Genomic DNA, 19974 nt, shown 5'->3' with positions numbered 1-19974 from the left:
TAGTACATACACAGCATCTTTCATCTAACCTGGGCTGTTCCTGACCCAGGTTTGCCCAATACTGACACTTGAATAACTGAACTGTAAAGTTTAGAATTCTGTTTGAAAAGTACAAATTATTAAGATATGCTACTCCTTTAAATAAACGATTGTTAATCTCTTATTCTCCATTACTGTTCCTTGTTATCACTAAATGTAATTGGATACTGATCTAACACTTCATTACTCACTAAATCTTGCACTCTGGCCAAGGTAAATATTACACATGGAAGCTCTTCAAATAATCCAAAAGTACGTTGGTACTAAAAATATAAAAGTGCACGTTTCTGTGTTGGTTTTATGCATTACAGCACATTTTGCACATGCCCCCTATTCTGTGAGCTAAAGAGCTCGAGATTTTGCACAACCAGATGTTAGTTTAAGAAGAACATGATGTGGCTGGTGTTGCATTTTCTGTAAGTTCTGCTTTTTTCCAGCGGTGAGGTACTTGTATCTAGGGATAGGTTGCCTCTCTGCTGTGGATGTGTTCATGCCTCATGTGCAAGCAACAATAGTGACTTGCAATGAAAATAAAGATAAAGGGGGGGGAATGCTCAGAAATCCAGGCAGCAGCTACGTTTCAAACCGACCAGCCTTCAATGGAGGAAATATAATTAGCTTTGAGCAAGTAAAAGGGGAGGGGAGAGTAGGGAAGGGAAGGAACAACAGAGAATGTCTGTAGGAGAGATTAACGAAAAAAAACAAAAACATAAAATCTGGAATTAAGAGTTTAATGATGACTGTGAATCGGTTGTCGATTGTTGGAAAAATCTATCGGTTTCGCTAATGTCCTTAGAGAAGGAAACTGCCATCCTTACCTGGTCTGACCTACATGTCACTCCAGACCCTCAGCAAAGTGGTTGACTCTTAACTGCCCTCTGAGTAATTATGGATGGGCGATAAATGCTGACCCAGCCAGTGACAACCTCATCCTGTTAATGAGTAAAAATGAGGTTCACAAGATCAATGCCAAAGGGAATGAAGATGGAGAGAGTGACGAAAGATGAGGGATGAGCAGCTACAGAATAGCCTTCCGGATGCAAAATGGAAGAATAAAGGGAGAAACGAAGGAAAAAACCCAGCAAAACCAAATCAAACCAGCGGTTCTGATCTAGTACCGCTGAATCCAACGTTGGGTGCTGAGGGCTGCAGAGTGCCAAGTTGAAAGAAGAATTGCTATTTCTCAAACTCGCACTGAGCTTCCTTGGAATATTGCAGCAGACCAAGGTTAGAGTGGAAAGAAAATGGAGCATTAAAGTGAGTTGGAGACTGCATTGCCATCAAGCCTGATGCTGGGGTGAGCTGCCACCTAAACATAGATAGTGACAGGGACACAGTGGTAATGTCCATAGGCTGGTAATGTTGTGATTCTTGGAAGTCAGTCATCTCACCTCCAGGACATCTCTGGCAGGAGTTCCTCAGGATAGTGTCCTATACCCACCCATCTTCAGCTGCTTCATCAATGACCTTCCCCTGATCATAAGGTCAGAAGTGGAGATATTTGCTGATGATTGCACAATGGTCAGCACCATTTATGACTCTTCAGTTACTGAAGCCGTCCATGACAAAATGCAGTAAGACCAGGGAAATCTCCAGGTTTGGATTGGCATGTGGCAAGTTACATTCATGTCTCACAAGTGCCAGGCTCCAACGTGAGAGATGGTTCCTGCCTGAAATGTCGATTTTCCTGCTCCTCATATGCTGCCTGACCTGCTGTGCTTTTCCAGCACCACTCTAATCTGATTTCCAGCATCTGCAGTCCTCACTTTCTCCAACATGAGAGAATGTAGTCTTTTCCCTTTGACATTTAATGGTACTATAATTGCTGAATCCCTCACTATTAATATCCTGGGGGTTTGACATTGACTAGAAACTGAACTGGAGAAGCTGTAAAATATTGCAACGATGAGGTAAGGACAGAGGCTCAGAATACTGCAGTCAGTAATTCACCTCCTGATTCCTGAAAACCTGCCCACCATTTGTCAGGAGTGTGAGGGAATACTCCCCACTCGCCTGGATGGGTGCAGCTCCAACAACACCCAAGAAGTTTAACACCATCCAGGACAAAGCATTCTATTTGATTGGCATCACATCCACAAGCATCCACTCCCTCCACCTTCGACACTCAATAGCAGCAGTGTGTACTATCTGCAAGATACACTGCAACAACTCATCAAAACTCCTTAGGTAGCATCTTCCTAACCCACAGCCAAGCCAGTTAGAAGGACAAGGACACCAGATACAAAGGAAGGCCACTACCATTAAGTTCCTTTCTGAGCCATTCACCATCTTAACTTAGAAATATATTGCCATTTCTTCAGTATTGCTGAGTCAAAATCCTGGAACTTCCTCACTAGCACCATCGTGGATGTACCTAGACCAAATGGACTACAGCAGATTAAGAAGGCAGCTCACCACCACCTTCTCAAAGGCAACTAGGATGGGCAATCAATTCTAGTGATGCCCACATCTAGTGAATGAATAAAAAATCCAGAGGTCCAGGCTTGTTCAATGGTGGAATTTAAATGCAATTAATTTAAAAAAGGACATAAAGCTGGTCTCAGTAATGGTGACCAACAAATAACCGTCATCAGAGACCCAAGACATGCATTAATGCATTTTAGCGTGGGAAATGTGCCACCCTTGTGTCCTGGTGACTCCTGACCCACAGCAATATGGTTGATTCTGAATTGTCCTCCAAAATGGCCAATCCAATTGGAAACAAGGATGGGCAGTAAATACTGGCATTGCCACTGATGCCCACATCCCATTAAAAGAAAAGAGAAAGAAACTTTGCTGCAAATATCAGAGAACTTCAGGCATTCTGTTTTTCATGCATTTTGAGCCCAGGGCACTGAGTTAATCTTAAGTTTGAATATCACTGATAATTCAATAAAACTGGGACCCCCTTGGTCAGTGCAGTCCAGTTTTATGATGAGCAAGTCACTTGATCAAATGAGCATTTGGGAGGAAGGTGCAGGCTGAACTTTATCTACTCACTATTGAGCCACTAAATGACAAACTAAGTGGTCACTGGAGCAATCCACTGGATGCATTGGTTTCTGAATCGCAGCCAATTGGCTTAACTTGGCTACCTAGAGCGGACATCACTGTGCTCAAAGTCCAGACGACCGTGTCTTATTTTAGCTTACATTTGCTGATTGCCTCAGTTTGAATTTCAAGGGCGTGAAGATCTTGTAAAGGGGATTAACTCTCAAGGAAGATCCCAAGATCTGCTTATGTCAGCATCTGGAGATGTCCATACATTTGAAGACATCAAATTGGACACCAGCAAAACACTGGGGCTTCAGAACACGCAATGTTGAGGGTACACGTCTGTACCAATGATAGTAGGCATTAAAATGATTCAGTTGCTCTCCTATGTGAAGAAGAACAGGGAGAAGCTGGTGTTGAGGTGGAGTTTGGGTTGTGGAGAGCACGGTGAAGAAAGGGAACAAGTAAAGAGCATATCTAGTATTAATCCAACAGGATTATTTGTTTTAGTTTAAAATAGTTCATTTTCAAAGCCAAAAGGATATAAACAGAAAGCACTATTAAGAGTAATAAATACATAGCAATATTTGTGAAAACATGACATGTATGGAATGGGGATATGCAAAGCAAAAACACTCAACTCATTAATTCCCTGCATGTCAGGGGGATCCAATGAGCATAAACTATTTAAAAGCAAAACGTTCATCAGAAAAGAGTTGAGGGGAAACACTTTCTGAGCAAAGTTGCTTAAAATAACAGTCCTGGGCATTTTTCATGTTTCTGTCACAGCTGAGCATGGCAAATGCTAACAGTACAAATATATCACCAGACTGTGTAAACACTTAAGGAGCAATGAATTGTGAACTGAGATTCTGCAACTGCTTACTTTGCTTAAGATTAAACCACCATGATCTCGTCATTTAAACATGATCTATATCAGATTGGTTCGCAGAGTGTAATGTAGCCTTTGTGTCAAATGTAGTACTGCTGGAGTGCCGATTTTGAGATCAGACACTAAATGAAAGCCAAACGTGATAGATCCAATGGCATTATTCTGAAAGAATTATTCAAGTGTCTTGGTCAATAGTGATCCCTTGTCCAACATCACTCAAAATTAAATTAATTGTTGATCACACTTGCTGCTCATAGAGTTTGCTATGTGTAAATTGGCTACCACTTTTCTTACAGTACAACAGTGACACCCCAACCAAAAATAGACACCGATTGAGAAGCACAGCAGGTCTGGCAGCATCAGTGGAGAGAGATCAGAGTTAACATTTCAGGTCAAGTGACCCTCCTTCAGAACCCCCCAGTGACACCTCAAAAATATTTCATTGGGTGTAAATGCTTTGGAAAGTGGTGAGCTCCTGAAAATGCAAATATTTCCTAATTTTTTCCATCATGCCTGGTCACAAACAGCCTGGTATGATGGCTGGTAAATTCCAGGAATGTCTTTAGAAGTAGGTTCCTTTTTATCTGGTTCTTGAGCTGGGGAAGGAAGGAAAGATCAGCGATGAGGTTCCTGCTTTTCTCGAGAGTGTGGTGACAGAACTGCACTGGGTCTCCCTGCCCAGTGTATTCATCTACCTCACCAGTACCTGCTGCTTCAGCTGACAAATAAACGTAGACTTTTTTAATTCTAACATCAATATGTACAAGTACCATTGCACAATGCCTTCTGGAAATGTTCTACAGCAGAAAATAAAGTTACATCCTTCTAGGAGTCACACCAGGTTAAATAGAACATAGAACATAGAACGTTACAAAGCAGTACAGGCCCTTTGGCCCTTGATGTTGCACCGACCTGTGAAGTTAATCTGATACCCATCTAACCTACACTGTCCCATTATTATCCATATGTATGTCCAATGCCCATTTAAATGCCTTTAACATCGGTGAGTCTACTACTGTTGCAAGCAAGCCGTTCTGTGCCCCTACTAGTCTCTGAGTAAAGAAACTACCCCTGATATCTGACCTAAATCTAATTATCCTTTAATTTAAAGCTATGTCCCCTCATGTTAGCCTTCACCATCGGAGGAAAAAGGCTCTCACTGTCCACCCTATCTAACCCTCTGATTATCTTGTATGTCTCGATTAAGTCACCCCTCAAACTTCTTCTCTCCAATGAAAAACAGCCTCAGTTCCCTCAGCCTTTCCTTGTAAGACCTTCTTTCCATACCAGGCAATATCCCAGTAAATCTCCTCCGAACCCTTTCCAAACCTTCCACATCCTTCTTATAATGCAGTGAGCAGAACTGTACGCAATACTGCAAGTCCGGTCACACCAGAGCTTTGTACAGCTGCAGCATGACCTTGTGGCTCCGAAACGCAATTCTTCTACCAATAAAAGCTAACACACCGTAAGGCTTCTTAACAACCCTATCAACTGGGTGGCTACTTTCAAGGAACTATGTACATGGACACAGAGATCTCTCTGCTCATCTACACTACGATTAGCCCAGTACTCTGCATTCCTGTTATTTCTTCCGAAGTGAACTACCTTACACTTTTCCACATTAAACTCCATTTGTCATTTCTCAGCCCAGCTCTGCATCTTAACCATGTTGCTCTGTAACCCACAACAACCTTTGGCACTATCCACAACTCTGCCTACCTTACTGCCATTCGCAAATTTACTAACCCATCCTTCTACACCCACATTCAGACCATTTACAAAAATGACAAACAGCAGTGGCCCCAAAACAGATTCTTGTGGCACATCACCAGTAACTGAGCTCCAGGATGAACATTTCCCATCAACCAACACCCTCTGTCTTCTTTCAGCTGGCCAATTTCTGATCCGAACTGTTAAATCGCCTTCAATCCCGAAACTCCGTATTTTGTGCAATAGCCTACCGTGTGGAACCTGATCAAACGCCTTACTGAAGCCCATATACACCACATCAACTGCTTTACCTTCATCCACCTATTTTGTCACCTTCTCGAAGAATTCAATAAGGTTAGTTAGGCATGACCTATCTGTCACAAAACAGTGTTGACTATCCCTAATCAAATTATTTGTTTCCAAATGATTATAAATCCTATCTCTTATAACCTTTTCCAACACCTTACCCACAACCCGAAGTAAGGCTCACCGGCCTATAATTGCCAGGATTGTCCCAACTCCCCTTCTTAAACAAGGGAACAACATTTGTTATCCTCCAGTCTTCTGGCACTACTCCTGTCGACAATGATAGCATAAAGGTCAAAGCCAAAGTCTCTGCAATCTCCTCCCTGGCTTCCCAGAGAATCCGAAGATAAATCCCATTCAGCCCAGGGATCTTATCTTCCAAAATTGCTCATGCCTCCTCTTTGTCAACCTCAATCCCATCTAATCTAATAGCCTAGACCTCCATATTCTCACTAACATTGCCCTTTTTCAATGTGAATACTGTTGAAAAGTATTCATTCAGCATTCCCCTATGTCCTTAGATTCCACACACAACTTTCTACTACTATCTTAGATTGGCCCTAATCTTATTCTAGTCATTCTTTTATTCTACATACATCTATAGAAGGCCTTAGGGTTTTCCTTGATCCTAACTGTCAACAATTTCTCTTGTCCCCTCCTGGCTCTTTTCACATTTCAAGTGTGTCCATCCCCTGCAGTCTCCTTCCCTATCCTAAACCTTGCCTAATCACATCCTAAACTGCCTTTTCCCCAGTTATACCTCTTTCCCTGAAGTATATACCTATCCCTGTCCATTGCTATGATAAACATAACTGAATTATGGTCACTATCACCAAAGTGCTCACCTAACTCCAAATCTAACACTTGGCCGGGTTCATTCCCCAGTACCAAATCCAATATGGCATCACCCCTTGTTGACCTGTCTACATATTACCAAATTATCCGAACTTCATCCAGCTCAAGCTCCAGTTCCCTAACACAGTTCTTGATGAGCTGGAGTTGGGTGCACTTCCCACAAATGAGGTCAGCAGGGTCACTAGAGGTGACCCTTGCCTCTCACACACTGCAGGAGAAACATTCAACTGCCCTAACCTCCATTACCACTATTCTAAATTCCCAAATAGACCACTGAAAAAATGAAACACAAAAGAAAACACTTGTCATTCTACCAAACGATGCTCAGAACGTTTTTTTGGTTAGAGGAGAAGGATAGGTGGGAGACACTACCCAAGTAGTGTTTCGGGTAAAGCAACCACCCAAATAGTCCAACAAGGTCATATAACCTGATGAAGGAGCAGTGCTCCAAAAGCTTGTGATTTCAAATAAACCTGTTGGACTATAACCTGATGTTGTGTGACTTCTACCCTTATCCATTGATATCAGGAGGTAGTGTATACCTGTACACCCAGGATTTCAAATCAACCTATCTGGCTATGACTTGGCGTCACGTGACAACTGCCTTTGTCCACCCCAATCTGGACCGACATCTCCACATCCTTCTAGGAAGGCAACGCAAAAGGCTGTAAAATGCTCGAGAGCTCTTTCTTGAAACCACAGATGTTTGCAAAATGAAATTCTGGCCTCACACAAAAAAAAAGCCTCCCGATCCTGGGCAAAAAGGATTAATTTTCCTGTCCCTGTGTTGTGCTTCTGGAATTCCTGAACACAAAACCAGACAGGTGTTTTTAAAGCCTTATCTTTTGAACACAAATCAGTTTCACGTTTTAGATTAGATTACTTACAGTGTGGAAACAGGCCCTTCGGCCCAACAAGTCCACACCGACCCGCCGAAGTGCAACCCACTCATACCCCTACATTCACCCCTTACCTAACACTACGGGCAATTTAGCATGGCCAATTCACCTGACCCGCACATCTTTGGACTGTGGGAGGAAACCGGAGCACCCGGAAGAAACCCACGCAGACACGGGGAGAACGTGCAAACTCCACACAGTCAGTCGCCTGAGATGTGCGGGTTAGGTGAATTGGCCATGCTAAATTGCCCGTAGTGTTAGGTAAGGGGTAAATGTAGGGGTATGGGTGGGTTGCGCTTCGGCGGGTCGGTGTGGACTTGTTGGGCCGAAGGGCCTGTTTCCACACTGTAAGTAATCTAATCTAATCTAATCTAAGTAATCTAATCTAATCTAATCACTTCAACAAGGCTCGTAATTTTGCCATGTAATTGTTTGAGAACCATTAGGGGAGACTGCTGGATTAAGTTGAGTTGATGAGCATTGCAAACACTCATTTGGAGGGGAGGTGTAAACTTGTTGCAAAATCACAAACGTGTTTGTGTCAACAATGGCACGATGCAATAAACTGGGGCAAACCTCGACCCACTGCTCTTAACGTTCAGGCCAATGATCAGAGGTTTTTGTCTCTCTCACTTTTAGCCTTTAAGAGTTCCGAATATTCACAGTTGTGCCACTCAGGCTAAGTCACTGAAAAGAAGCCTCCTCCTATCGTGGTGTAGTTTATTCAAATAAGTTAACTTCTTAATTCAACTTTTAATATGCGCTCAATGCTTAGTCGACATTTCTACAATATTGTAGGTAGAATGTAAGGCTCAACTGCCATTAAAGGCACATTCAGGTTTCAGGATGCCAAGAAAAAGAAGGCTTTGGAATGCAGGAGATTGGATATTTTGGAAAGCAGTAAATAATTGGGTGTTGTAGATAAACTATAAGAGGTTCCGGATCTGAAAGAAATTGCTAGAGCGGCTGATTTTACACTGACATTGGACGCAGGGAACACATATGGGAAACTTGATGGTGACATGTTTGACTGTCGGTAGTAATTTTCTCAATTTCTACTTATCTGAGAGTGTTTTCAGTTGATTTAGTGTTGCTATTCTGTTTATTTTGCACATTCCTCAAGTTACATTTGTTTAATTTGCAATAATTCAGTGACTCATGCTGTGTAAGTTGAATGTTCATGCTCAGCCAAAAAGAAATCACTTTTGACTGAAGTTCAATTGGCATGTAAACTGAGGGTGCAAAGATCCCGAAATGAAGTGGGCTGAGATGGCCTGAAGGAGATCTGGCTGCAATCCTTCTTCAGAGAAGTTGCTTCTTGCTGAGACTGTGGTGAAAGGAGTCCAGTTTTTTAAGAATAAATACCTTCTGAAGAAAAAAGGAGAACCTGATTCTAGAGAAATGCAGCTGAAGGTTAGGCTACCTTTGGAAGGTTGAGTGCAATTCTGGTCTCCCTGCTATAGGAAGGATGTTGTGTGACTTGAAAGGGTTCTGAAAGATTTACAAGGATGCTGCCAGTTTTGGGGAAGATTTGAGCTATAGGGAGAGGCTGAATAAGCTGGGGCTGTTTTTCCTGGTGTGTCGGAGGTTGAGGGGTGACCTGATAGAAGTTTATAAAATCATGATGGGCGTAGATAGGGTGAATAGTCAAGGTCTTTTCCCTGGGGTGGGGGAGTCCAAAACTAGAGGGCTTAGCTTTAAGGTATGAATGGAAAGATTTAAAAGGGACGTAAGGGGCAACTTTTTCACGCAAATGGTGGTGCGTATATGGAATGAGCTGCTAGAGGAAGTGGAAGAGGTTGATACAATGACAACATTTAAAAGACATCTGGACAGGTATATGAATAGGAAGGGTTTAGAGGGATATAGACCAACTGGCAAATGGGAATTAGATTAATTTAGGATAACTGGTTGGCATGGACCTGTTGCACTGAAGGGTCTGTTTCTGTGCAGTATATCTCTATCATTCTAAGAAAGCAGGGAAAGGACCACTTAGCCCATTGACCTATAGATGATGGCATTCTATCCTAACTCAGATTTGATCCAGTAGATTTAATATTTGAGGAAAAGTGCTGCATAAACAGTCCAAAGCAACCAAACTTGGTTCAAAGAACCAGGGATTTTTCTTAATTCATTCACAGGAAATGATGTCACTGCCAAGCCCAACATATTTCCAATCTTTCAGAAGGCCTTATAGAGGCACATCATTCCTCTGGATGTGGAGTCACATATCAGCCAGGTCAGAGCAGCAGATAACATTCCCCAAGGGACAGATGGTTCCTTTTTCATGACTAGTATTTTCCCAGTCAGTATTATTTATATTAGCTACGTATTCCAGATTAAATCAATGAATTGAATTTAAGCTCCTTAGCTGGTATGTAGTTATTTGAATTCATCATACTTCATCATTACATTAGCCCAGATCTCTGGCTTTTTAATCCTGTAGCATAGCAGCCACTCCGCCTATAAATCAGAATCCAGTCCACATACAAACTATTTAACCTTCATGTCTTCTGGTCATCAATCCTGTTTAGCGTTAGAACCACTGGTGGTGAAGACAAACATTTGTCACAGCTTCAAATGGGCAATAAAATCGGCAGCTGGTTTTACACATTAGAAAGGAAAGTGAGCTGAAATCAAGTTGACAATTCCCAACGATTCCCACTGCCAATGTCCTGTACAACCATCTCAGCCCACACATAGAGGCATCAGGTGGTGGCATTGTGGTAGTGTCATTGACTTAATAATTCTGGGACAAATTCTTCAGGGACAATGAATTCAAATCCCACCCCTGGTAGAATTTCATCCAGTTAAATCATGAGCCACCTTGGACCCCATACTAAGAAAGGTTGTGCTGGCCCTGGGGAGGATCCAGAGGAGATTCACAAGAATGATTCTGGGGATGAAGGACTTGGGACATAAGCAGTAGTTGAGGACTGTACTTGATGGAGTTTAGATGGATGAGGGGGGGATTTGATTGAAACTTACACAATACTGAGAGGCCTGGATAGAGTAGATATAAAGAAAATGTTTCAATTTGTACAAAATACTGGGATCTGAGGACACAGCCTGAGAGTGAAAAGATGACCCTTTATAGAACATAGAACATTACAGCATAGTACAGGCCCTTCGGCCCTCGGTGTTGTGCCAACCTGTCATACCAATCTGAAGCCCATCTAACTTACACTATTCCATGTACGTCCATATGCTTGTCCAATGATGACTTAAATGTACTTAAAGTTGGCAAATCTACTACCATTGCAGGCAAAGCATTCCATACCCTTACTACTCTCTGAGTAAAGAAACTACCTCTGACATCTGTCCTATATCTATCACCCCTCAATTTAAAGCTATGCCCCCTCGTGCTCGCCATCACCATTCTTGGAAAAAGGCTCTCCCTGTCCACCCTATCTAACCCCCTGATTATCTTATATGTCTCTATTACGTCACTTCTCAATCTTCTTCTCTCGAACAGGTGCTCTGGCTTCCTCGCACAGTCCAACAATATGCTGGTTCAGTGAATTGGGAAAAATTCAGGATTGCAGATGCTGGAGATCAGAGTCAAGAGTGTGGTGCTGGAAAAGCACAGCCGGTCAGGCAGCATCCGAGGAGCAGGAGAATCAATGTTTTGGGCATAAGCTCTTCATCAGGATTTGGGCCATGCTAAATTGCACTGTAGTATCCATGGAGGTTTAGACTAGATGGATTGGCCATTGGGAATGCAGGATTACCAGGATGGGGTGGGTGTGGGTGGGATGCTCTTCAGAGGGTCAGTGTGGACTCAATGGGTTGAATGGCCTTTAGAACTGAGATGAGGAGGAACGTCTTCAGCCAGAGTGTGGTGAATCCGTGGAACCCATTACCACAGAGAGGTGTGGAGGCCAAGTCACTGAGTGTATTTAAGACAGAAATAGATAGGTTCTTGATTAGTAAGGGTTATGGGGAGAAGGCAAGAGAAAGGGTTTGAAAGGTTAAATTGTTGAAAGGGAGAGAAATTCAATGCGCTGAATGGATTAGATAAGCAAAGGGGCTCTCCCATACTGTGCAAATCAATGAAAAACTCTTGATCAGAAACCAATTAAATTATTACTGACTATCGAACTTTTAGGGAAGGAAATCTGTAAATGCTACTCAGTCTGGTGTCTATGCAACACCAGAGCTACAGCAATGGCCCCTTAACTGCTGTCTGAAGTGGTTCTAACAAGCCACTCATCTGAAGGACAATTAGGAATTAGCATCAAATTCTGCCCTTGCCATCCCATGAAAGAACAAATTAAAAGAACCTTGGATCCCTTCACCCTCCATCTAGAGCTAGCTATCTATAAATGCATTTAGAACCTTCAATAATGCACAAGTTATGCTAATTGCAGAATGAAGAGTTGCATTTATTTTCAGGAAAGGTTTTTCCATATCCCTCTTGAGAAGGAATTATTTCTCAATTTGTTTTTTGTGAGCTTTTCATAGTCTCATGAAAGTTGATGGTTATGTCCGATGTGTACCTGCTGCAGTGTTTCCAAGAATTCCCAGAATGATCCCTTGACAGATTAGACAGGTTAGCACTGCTGCCTCACAGTGCCAGGGTGGGTTCAATGCCAGCCTCGAGCAACTATTTGTGTGGAGTTTGCACCTTCTCCCTCTGTCTGCATGGGTTTCCTTCGGGTACTCTAGTTTCATCCCACAGTCCAAAGATATGAAGCTTAGGTGAATTGGCCATACTAAATTGCCCATAATGTTCAGGGAAGTGTAGGTTAGGTGCATTAGTCAGAGGTAATTATAGAGTAATTATAGAGGTAATTATAGAGTAATAGGATAAGGGAATGGGTCTGGGTGGGTTATTCTTTGGAGGGTCAGTGTGGACTTGTTGGGCCAAATGGCCTGTTTCCACACTGTAGGGATTCTATGACACCACCATTCTCAACAATCAGGAAGAAGCCAATGGATGTGGTGGTGATGGAATGATCTGGATTGTAATGGTCAGAACATGGAGAAAGATAGGTTAAATTCACTGTCTTTGATTTTGGGTGCAATTAACTCATATTGGTGCAGCAAAGTAATTCAGAATAAGAGGATCACAGACAAGACACATGAATTTTTCTGATTTTCAACTCCATTCATAGATGGGCAATCAACTGGGGTAGCACAGGGGTTCAGCACTGCTGCCTCACACCGTCAGGGACCTGGGCCCTATTCTACCCTCGGACAACTGTCTGTGTGGACTTTGCATATTTTCCCTGTGTCTGCTTGGGTTTCCTCCAGGTGCTCTGTCTTCCTCCCACAGTCCAACAATATGCTGGTTCGGTGGATTGGGAGAAATTCAGGACTGCAGATGCTGGAGATCAGAGTCGTGAGTGTGGTGCTAGAAAAGCACAGCCGGTCAGGCAGCATCCAAGGAGCAGTAGAATCGACGTTTTGGGCATAAGCTCTTCATCAGGATTTGTGCCATGCTAAATTGCCCTGTAGTATCCACGGAGGTTTAGACGAGTTGAATTTGCCATTGGGAATGCAGGGTTACCGGGATGGGATGGGTGTGGGTGGGATGCTCTTCAGAGGGTCGGTGTGGACTCAATGGGTTGAATGGCCTGGTACCTTGCTGTGGGAATTCTACAAATCAGGTGTCTCCTTCGTGGGTCTGTAATTCTTTCCAAACTATTCTCTACATGTTGCATCAACATGGTCCAATACACGGGATGTAAGAGAAGGAAAATGCCCCATAAAATGTGATAAGCTACTCTGAATAGGGCACTGAAGAACAGTCAATCTCTCTTTCTGTGCAACATTTGAAATGGATTTAACCTGACATTGATCTTTTCACAATGGCAATGAGAGTCTCCTTTCTCATTTTCCAACTATTGCAGAAGGTCACTGTGAACCCCCCTCCCTCCTTCTCCTCCCGTCCCACTCTTACCAACTGCACACCAGTAAACCCCCCTCCCTCAACTTGCCCAGGGCGTGGCAGGAATATACCTGGTCGTAATTGACGCCTAGTCCATTCCAAAATGTGACAGACTGCCGAGACCCCAAGGCTGTGTAACTTGAATGGGTTCAATCTGTCAGTGCTGGGCACCGAGAGATAAAGTGAAATGTCTGAGACGTGTAAAAGTCCCAGTATTCTACATCTACAGATATTAACCCGGGCCATGCTGTGAAATGCCATTCTTCAGCTGAATCTTTTCTTCCAGATGACAATTATCTGCACTCACCCTTTAAAATAAATATATTCCAAAGATCAAGCGCACTGTTGTTTGACAGAAGTGTCACTGCATGGAGCAAAACGAGGTGTGCCTTTTCCGGTAGACTGTTAGATGGAATTATGATACAGTTCAACCATGAACTGAAGGACTTCAGAAACGAAATGACCTGCACCTATTCCTTTGCTCAAATTGCTTACGTACCAAGGCTGGGCCTCTTTACCAACTGTAGGCAACTAGTTATTAATACAGTAATACAGCTAGTTGTTAGCCATTGGTAGGGCGGCACAGTGGTTAGCATTGCAGCCTCACAGCACCAGGGACCGGGGTTCAATTCCAGCCTCAGATGAATGTCTGTGAGGAGTTTGCACAGTCTCCCTGTGTCTGCACAGTTCCCTCCACAGTCCACAGATATAATGGTTGGCTGGATTGGCCATGCTAAATTGCCCCATAGTGTCAAGGGATGTGCAGGCTGGGTGGGTTAGCCAATGGGAATGCAGTGTTAAAGGGATGGATGGGATGCTCTTCAGATGGTTGGTGCAGACTTGATGGGCTGAATGAGCTCTATCTGCACTGAAGGAATTGTATGAATTATTAACACAAGTCAGCAGTAGTAAAGAGGGCCTGGCGTGCTCAGTCTAAAGATTTTTGTTTATTTTGTCACTCTTCTAAGCAAATCTGGGTATTCTAGAATGAACAGATTAAGCTGAAGGCTTTCAGTGAACTGGTGCAACTTGAACTCCCAGGAACCTTCCAGTTCTCGCTGGTGTCTGATTATCAGAGCATAAAAAAAATCCCTTCTGCAAAACGTTTTACCACATTTTGCGCATTAGTCATTGTTAGCCCAGAGAGTATTTGTATTGCCCCAGCCCCCCACCACCCCCCTCCAACACCACCTCCCGACCGCCCAGCTTTCAGCTGTGACCTTTCGGAGAGGCCAGAACGCGTTAGCAGTGTAAAAATCGCTCAGTCTAATCTGGTGTGCCCCTGTATCAACTCCAAGACCACAAACAGATGTAACGTCTCATCAATGCAGAAAAAGTGGTGGAGCATTCGCCAGCATGCCCACAAGTTTGCCATTAAACTTGTCAATCTAACAGCACATACATAAAATCAGAATGGTTCTGCTTTGATTAAAACATCAGTGTTTGTGTGTGTGAAATTGACACAGCGGGTGTGCATGCTGCATGCACTTTGCTGTCACACGCAGACCAAGTTAGCGCTAATATCTAACAGCAACAGGGCAAGCTGGAAGAACACCACTGCATTTTCCGCTCGGGGACTCCGCAGCCTTCTGGACTCAACGTCACGTTCAATAATTTTAGGGCCTGAACACCTTCTCCCATGTCCTTACCCCTTCCCCCACACACCACGCCTTGTCATCATATGGGCTGCTACCACAAGCAACTCACTGTCCCCATCAGCAGATCTTGATTCTCCCAGACTGACCTCTGCCCATTCCTTTGTCTGTCCAACTGTTGCTCTCTCTATCTGGGCTCCATCTCTACCTTCTTTCTTCCCCCCACGCCCAACCTTCTCTAGCATATATACCAGGCTCTTCCTAGCTACAATCAGTACCGAAGAAAGGTCACAAATGTAGCAGGGGGCTTCAAAACTCCCAAATGGTTAAGAGACAAAATCAGAAATTGCTGGAAAAGCTCAGCAGCATCTGTGGAGTGACCCGTCCTCAGATCTCAAAATGTTAGCTCTGTTTTCTCTGTCCACACACCTGGTAAGTTTTTCTAGCAATTTCTGATTTTGCAGCACTTCTAAAATATCATACCACTTCTTTCTGAGTTAACCTTGTTCATCCATTTCTTGAAGCTTTTTCCCAATGTGATGGTGGATTCTGGTGCAAGTGAAAATTTCAGGTTTTACATTGAGATTATCCATAAGACCCATAAGGAATGGGAACAGGAGCATTCTAATTGGCCCTGTGTACCTGCTCTCTCTTCAGTAAGATCATGATTGAGCTAGTTATATAAACTGGCAACGTCGCCTTCCTTTTAAATTCAAATGTTGTAGGGAGTGGAATAAGGAAAGAGTTAACCTACCCCCTCCCATCCCCAATATGGTTTGGGAAGTTAGCTTTTTTTGGAGACAGATAGTTTGTAGCGCAATAGCAGCAGTGAGAGGGTAAGTAATGGGAGTCAGGATGTCATGTGCTCAAGTTTTCAGGATTACAATCCAACCAGAATTTTCTACCTAAATAGGCCTTGCCTTGGTATTCCAGAATAGCTACAAAGTCATCTACAATAGAATCTAGAAGCAAATATTAAAACTAAAAGCAGAGAAGTCCCCAGGGCCTGATGGACATCATCCTAGAGTCTTAAAAGCAGCGGTTGCTAAAATAACTGATGCATTTGTTTACATTATCCACACTTTCCTCAATTCTGGAATTGTCCAATTGGATTGGAAAAAAGTGATTCAAGAAAAGAAGGAGACGGACAACAAGAAACTATAGTTCAGTCAGCTTCGTATTGTCACAAGGAAAATGTTGGAATCTAGTCATAAGGCAGATTTGGCAGGGACTTCGAAACTCCCAATGCAATCAGGCAGAGTCAACACAGTTTTGTGAAAGCATAATCACATTTGACTAACCTATTGGAGTCCTCTGAAGAACATGGATAAGGGGGGGGTACCTTGCAGATGTGTTGTACTTAGATTTTCATAACACATTTAACAGGGTGTTAGGTCAAAGGTTACTACTCAAAACAACAGCTCTTGGTGTAAGAGCTAATATGGTAAATGACCGGGCAACTAACAGGGAACAAACAATAGGCATATGGTGTTTTTTAATATTCATACATGAGGTACAAGCATCACTGGATGGGCCAACATTTATTGCTCGTGAAAGTGAGGACTGCAGATGCTGGAGATTAGAGTCTAGATTAGAGTGATGCTGGAAAAGCACAGCAGGTCAGGCAGCATCCAAGGACCAGGAAAATTGATGTTTCATCAGGAAGGGCTTCATCATTATTGCTCACCCCTTGATGCCATCAGAACTGATTGGTTTGCTAGGGCAATTTCAGGGGGCAGTTAAGTGTCAACCACATTGCTCGATGTCTCAAGTTATATGTAGGCCAGACCTGGTAAGATGAAATATTTACTTCCTTAGTTGACAGTGGTGACCCAGACAAGATTTTACAACAATCAATAACGGTCATGGGGTCACCATTAGGCAAGCATTTAATACCAGATTTTCATTAATCCTAATTGCACCATCTGTGCTCATAGACTTAGCTTGGGATCCTGGATTGCTCGCCTGGTGGCCATTGTTGGATTGGCAAGTTGTGACTAATGGTGCACCACAGGGATCATTACTGGGGCCTCAACTATTTAAAATTAAATGAGTAACTTGGGCGAGGGCACAAAATGGCTGTTAAGTTTGATTATGATACAAAGATAGTCGTGAAGAGGGGATAAGGAGTCTGCAAATGGATAGAGATAGAATAAGTCAAATGACAGATGGAATGTAGTACAGGAAAATGTGAAACTGTCCATTTTAGTGGGAAAAACAGTAAACCAGCATATTATTTAAATGGCAGAAGATGGCAGAACTCTGAGGTACAGAGGGATCTGGGTGTAGTGACATGAATCACTTAAAGTTGGTAAACAGATAGATTAGGATGGCAAATGGATTGTTATTGTTTATTCCAAGGGAATATAAAAGATGGAATGTCTTGCTGCAAGGCATTGCTGAGACCACATCCAGGATCTGTGTACACATGATCTCCTTATCTAAAAAAGGATATAAATGCTGGTGAAGCAATTCAGGGAAGGTTCACTGGGCTGATACCTAGTATGTGGGAGTTACCTTACCAGGAGCAATTGAATGGATTGGACCTGCATCCATTGGGGTTCAGTAGAATAAGTGATCATCCTATTGAGAAGTTGAAGGTCCTAAGAGGATTTGATAGGGTGGACGCTGAAAGGATATTTCCCTTTTTACGAGAGACTTGAACTAGGGGACATCGTCTAGAAATAAGGGATCCTCATGAAAGACAGAGAACCTTCTTTTTCTCAAAGAAAGACTCTCTTCCTCAGACAGCAGTAGAGGTGAGGGTTATTGAATAGGTAGATATTTGACTAACTGAGTCAAAGGTCAAGATGAGTAGACAGCACTATAAAGTTGACTTCACAATCAGAGCAGCCATGATCTTTTTGAATGGCAGAACAGGCTCAAGTGTCAAATGACCTGCTCCTTCTCCAGATTGATATGGTCACATACATTTATAGGTGTAGACGGTCATGTGAGAAATAAGAATATTTGCCAAGTCTCCCTGCACACCACCATATTATCAGCACTCTTTATTCTTTTCTTTCAATGGGAATGCTCGTCAGGGTAATGATACACTCCTGTATCTAAGGATGAATGGAACAAACATTTGATCCAATGAGTCCAATCTTCCACAATCCAATCAACTGTGGACTGTACCTCATCCATGCCATCTTCTAAGCAATGATACTGCAAAGTTCCCCTTGGTTAAAATTATCCACATTTCAGAATGAATACTGAAGCCTGCAACGCACATTTTAAGATTCCAGACTTAGCTTTTAGCTGGTCCAGCTGCTGACATTTGTAAATTTCCTGTTTCCAAAGGTTAGTTGGCTGGGAGATTTATTTATATTAACTTTTATACCCGAGGCCGATATACTACATTGGGTCTCTCTCACGAAAATATAGCTGTCATTCCCCAAGTGTGTGTTAGGCCACATCATACCAAACTACAGTTTGCAGTCTGTGTTGATAATGGTAGTGAAGAGCCTTCATACCAGGGCAAAACCATGTTTTTAACTTTTATTCATTCACAGGATGTCAGCATCACTGGCTAGGTCAGCATTTATTGCCCAGAGCACAGTTAAGAGTCAACCACACTGCTGTGGGTCTGGATTCCCATGGAAGCCAGGCCAGGTAAGGATGCCAGTTTCTTTCCCTAAAGGACAAAAGTAAAGTACATGGGTTTTTTTCCGATAATGGATTCATAGTCATTATTAAACTCCTAATTCCAGATTTTTTATTGAATTCAAAATCCCTCATTTGCCATGTTCTGGGTCTTCAGAACATTAACTGGGTCACTGGAATAACAAAGTAAAAAGTGAGGTCTGCAGATGCTGGAGATCACAGCTGAAAATGTGTTGCTGATTAAAGCACAGCAGGTTAGGCAGCATCCAAGGAACAGGAAATTCGACATTTCGGGCATAAGCCCTTCATCAGCCCAGTGATAATATCGCTATGCTGTGGCCTCCCCTAAAAGCCAGAGATTTTGTTTAATTCATTTGTGGGACCTGAGTATTACTGTCTGGGTCAGTATCTAATGCCGCGTCCCTAGTTGCCCCTTGAGAAGGTGGCGATGAGTTGTCTTCTTGAACCGTTGTAGTCCACGTGCTGTGGGTTGACCCACAATGCCCTGAGGGAGGGAATTCCAGGATTTTGTCCCAGTGGCATTGTAGGAAGGGTGGCATATTTCCAAGTTGGGGTGACAAGTGGCTTGGAGGTAAACATGAAGAGGGTGGTGTTCTCATGTATCTGTTGCCCTTGTCCTTCTAAAATGGAAATGATGTGGGTTTGGAAGAGGCTGACAAAGGAGCCTTGCTGAGTTACTGCACTAAATCTTGTAGATGGTACACACCACTGCTACTGCGCATTGATGGTGGAGGGACTGGCTGCTTGTGTTGCTGAGAACTATGTGGAATGCAGAACATAGAAAAAGGGCATTCAGACCAACTAGCTTCCCCTGCAATGCCATGTGAATCCCTGCTGAGGCAATTTCCAGGATGTAATCCTTCCCTGACAAAAGGAATTTCTTTCAACTTATCGGTGACCACTCAGTAGATTTAATCACCCCCATGAGCAGAAGAATCATCTCGGAGACAGGAAGGACTGCAGATGCTGGAAACCAGAGTCAATAGATGTGGAGCTGGGTAAAGCACGGCAGGTCAGAGAGCATCCGAGGAGTTGCCTGAAATGTTGACTTTCCTTCTCCTTGAATGCTGTCCGACCTGCTGCGCCTTTCCAGAACTACCATCTCTCACCACATCTGAGCACCGTCTGGTGTTTAAAAACCCTGACTTCCCGATCGGCCCT

General features: G+C 43.1%; 1 protein-coding gene across 1 annotated transcript in view; it reads right to left on the bottom strand.

Annotated features, from left to right (window-relative positions):
- Positions 1-19974, bottom strand: part of hpse2 (heparanase 2) — a 305633-nt gene that overhangs the window by 171090 nt on the left and 114569 nt on the right. The window lies entirely within an intron of this gene.

This window comes from Hemiscyllium ocellatum, chromosome 22 (genome assembly GCF_020745735.1).
Source record: "Hemiscyllium ocellatum isolate sHemOce1 chromosome 22, sHemOce1.pat.X.cur, whole genome shotgun sequence".
NCBI classification, from domain to species: Eukaryota; Metazoa; Chordata; class Chondrichthyes; order Orectolobiformes; family Hemiscylliidae; genus Hemiscyllium; species Hemiscyllium ocellatum.
This window is presented reverse-complemented; position numbering and strand designations above follow the sequence as displayed.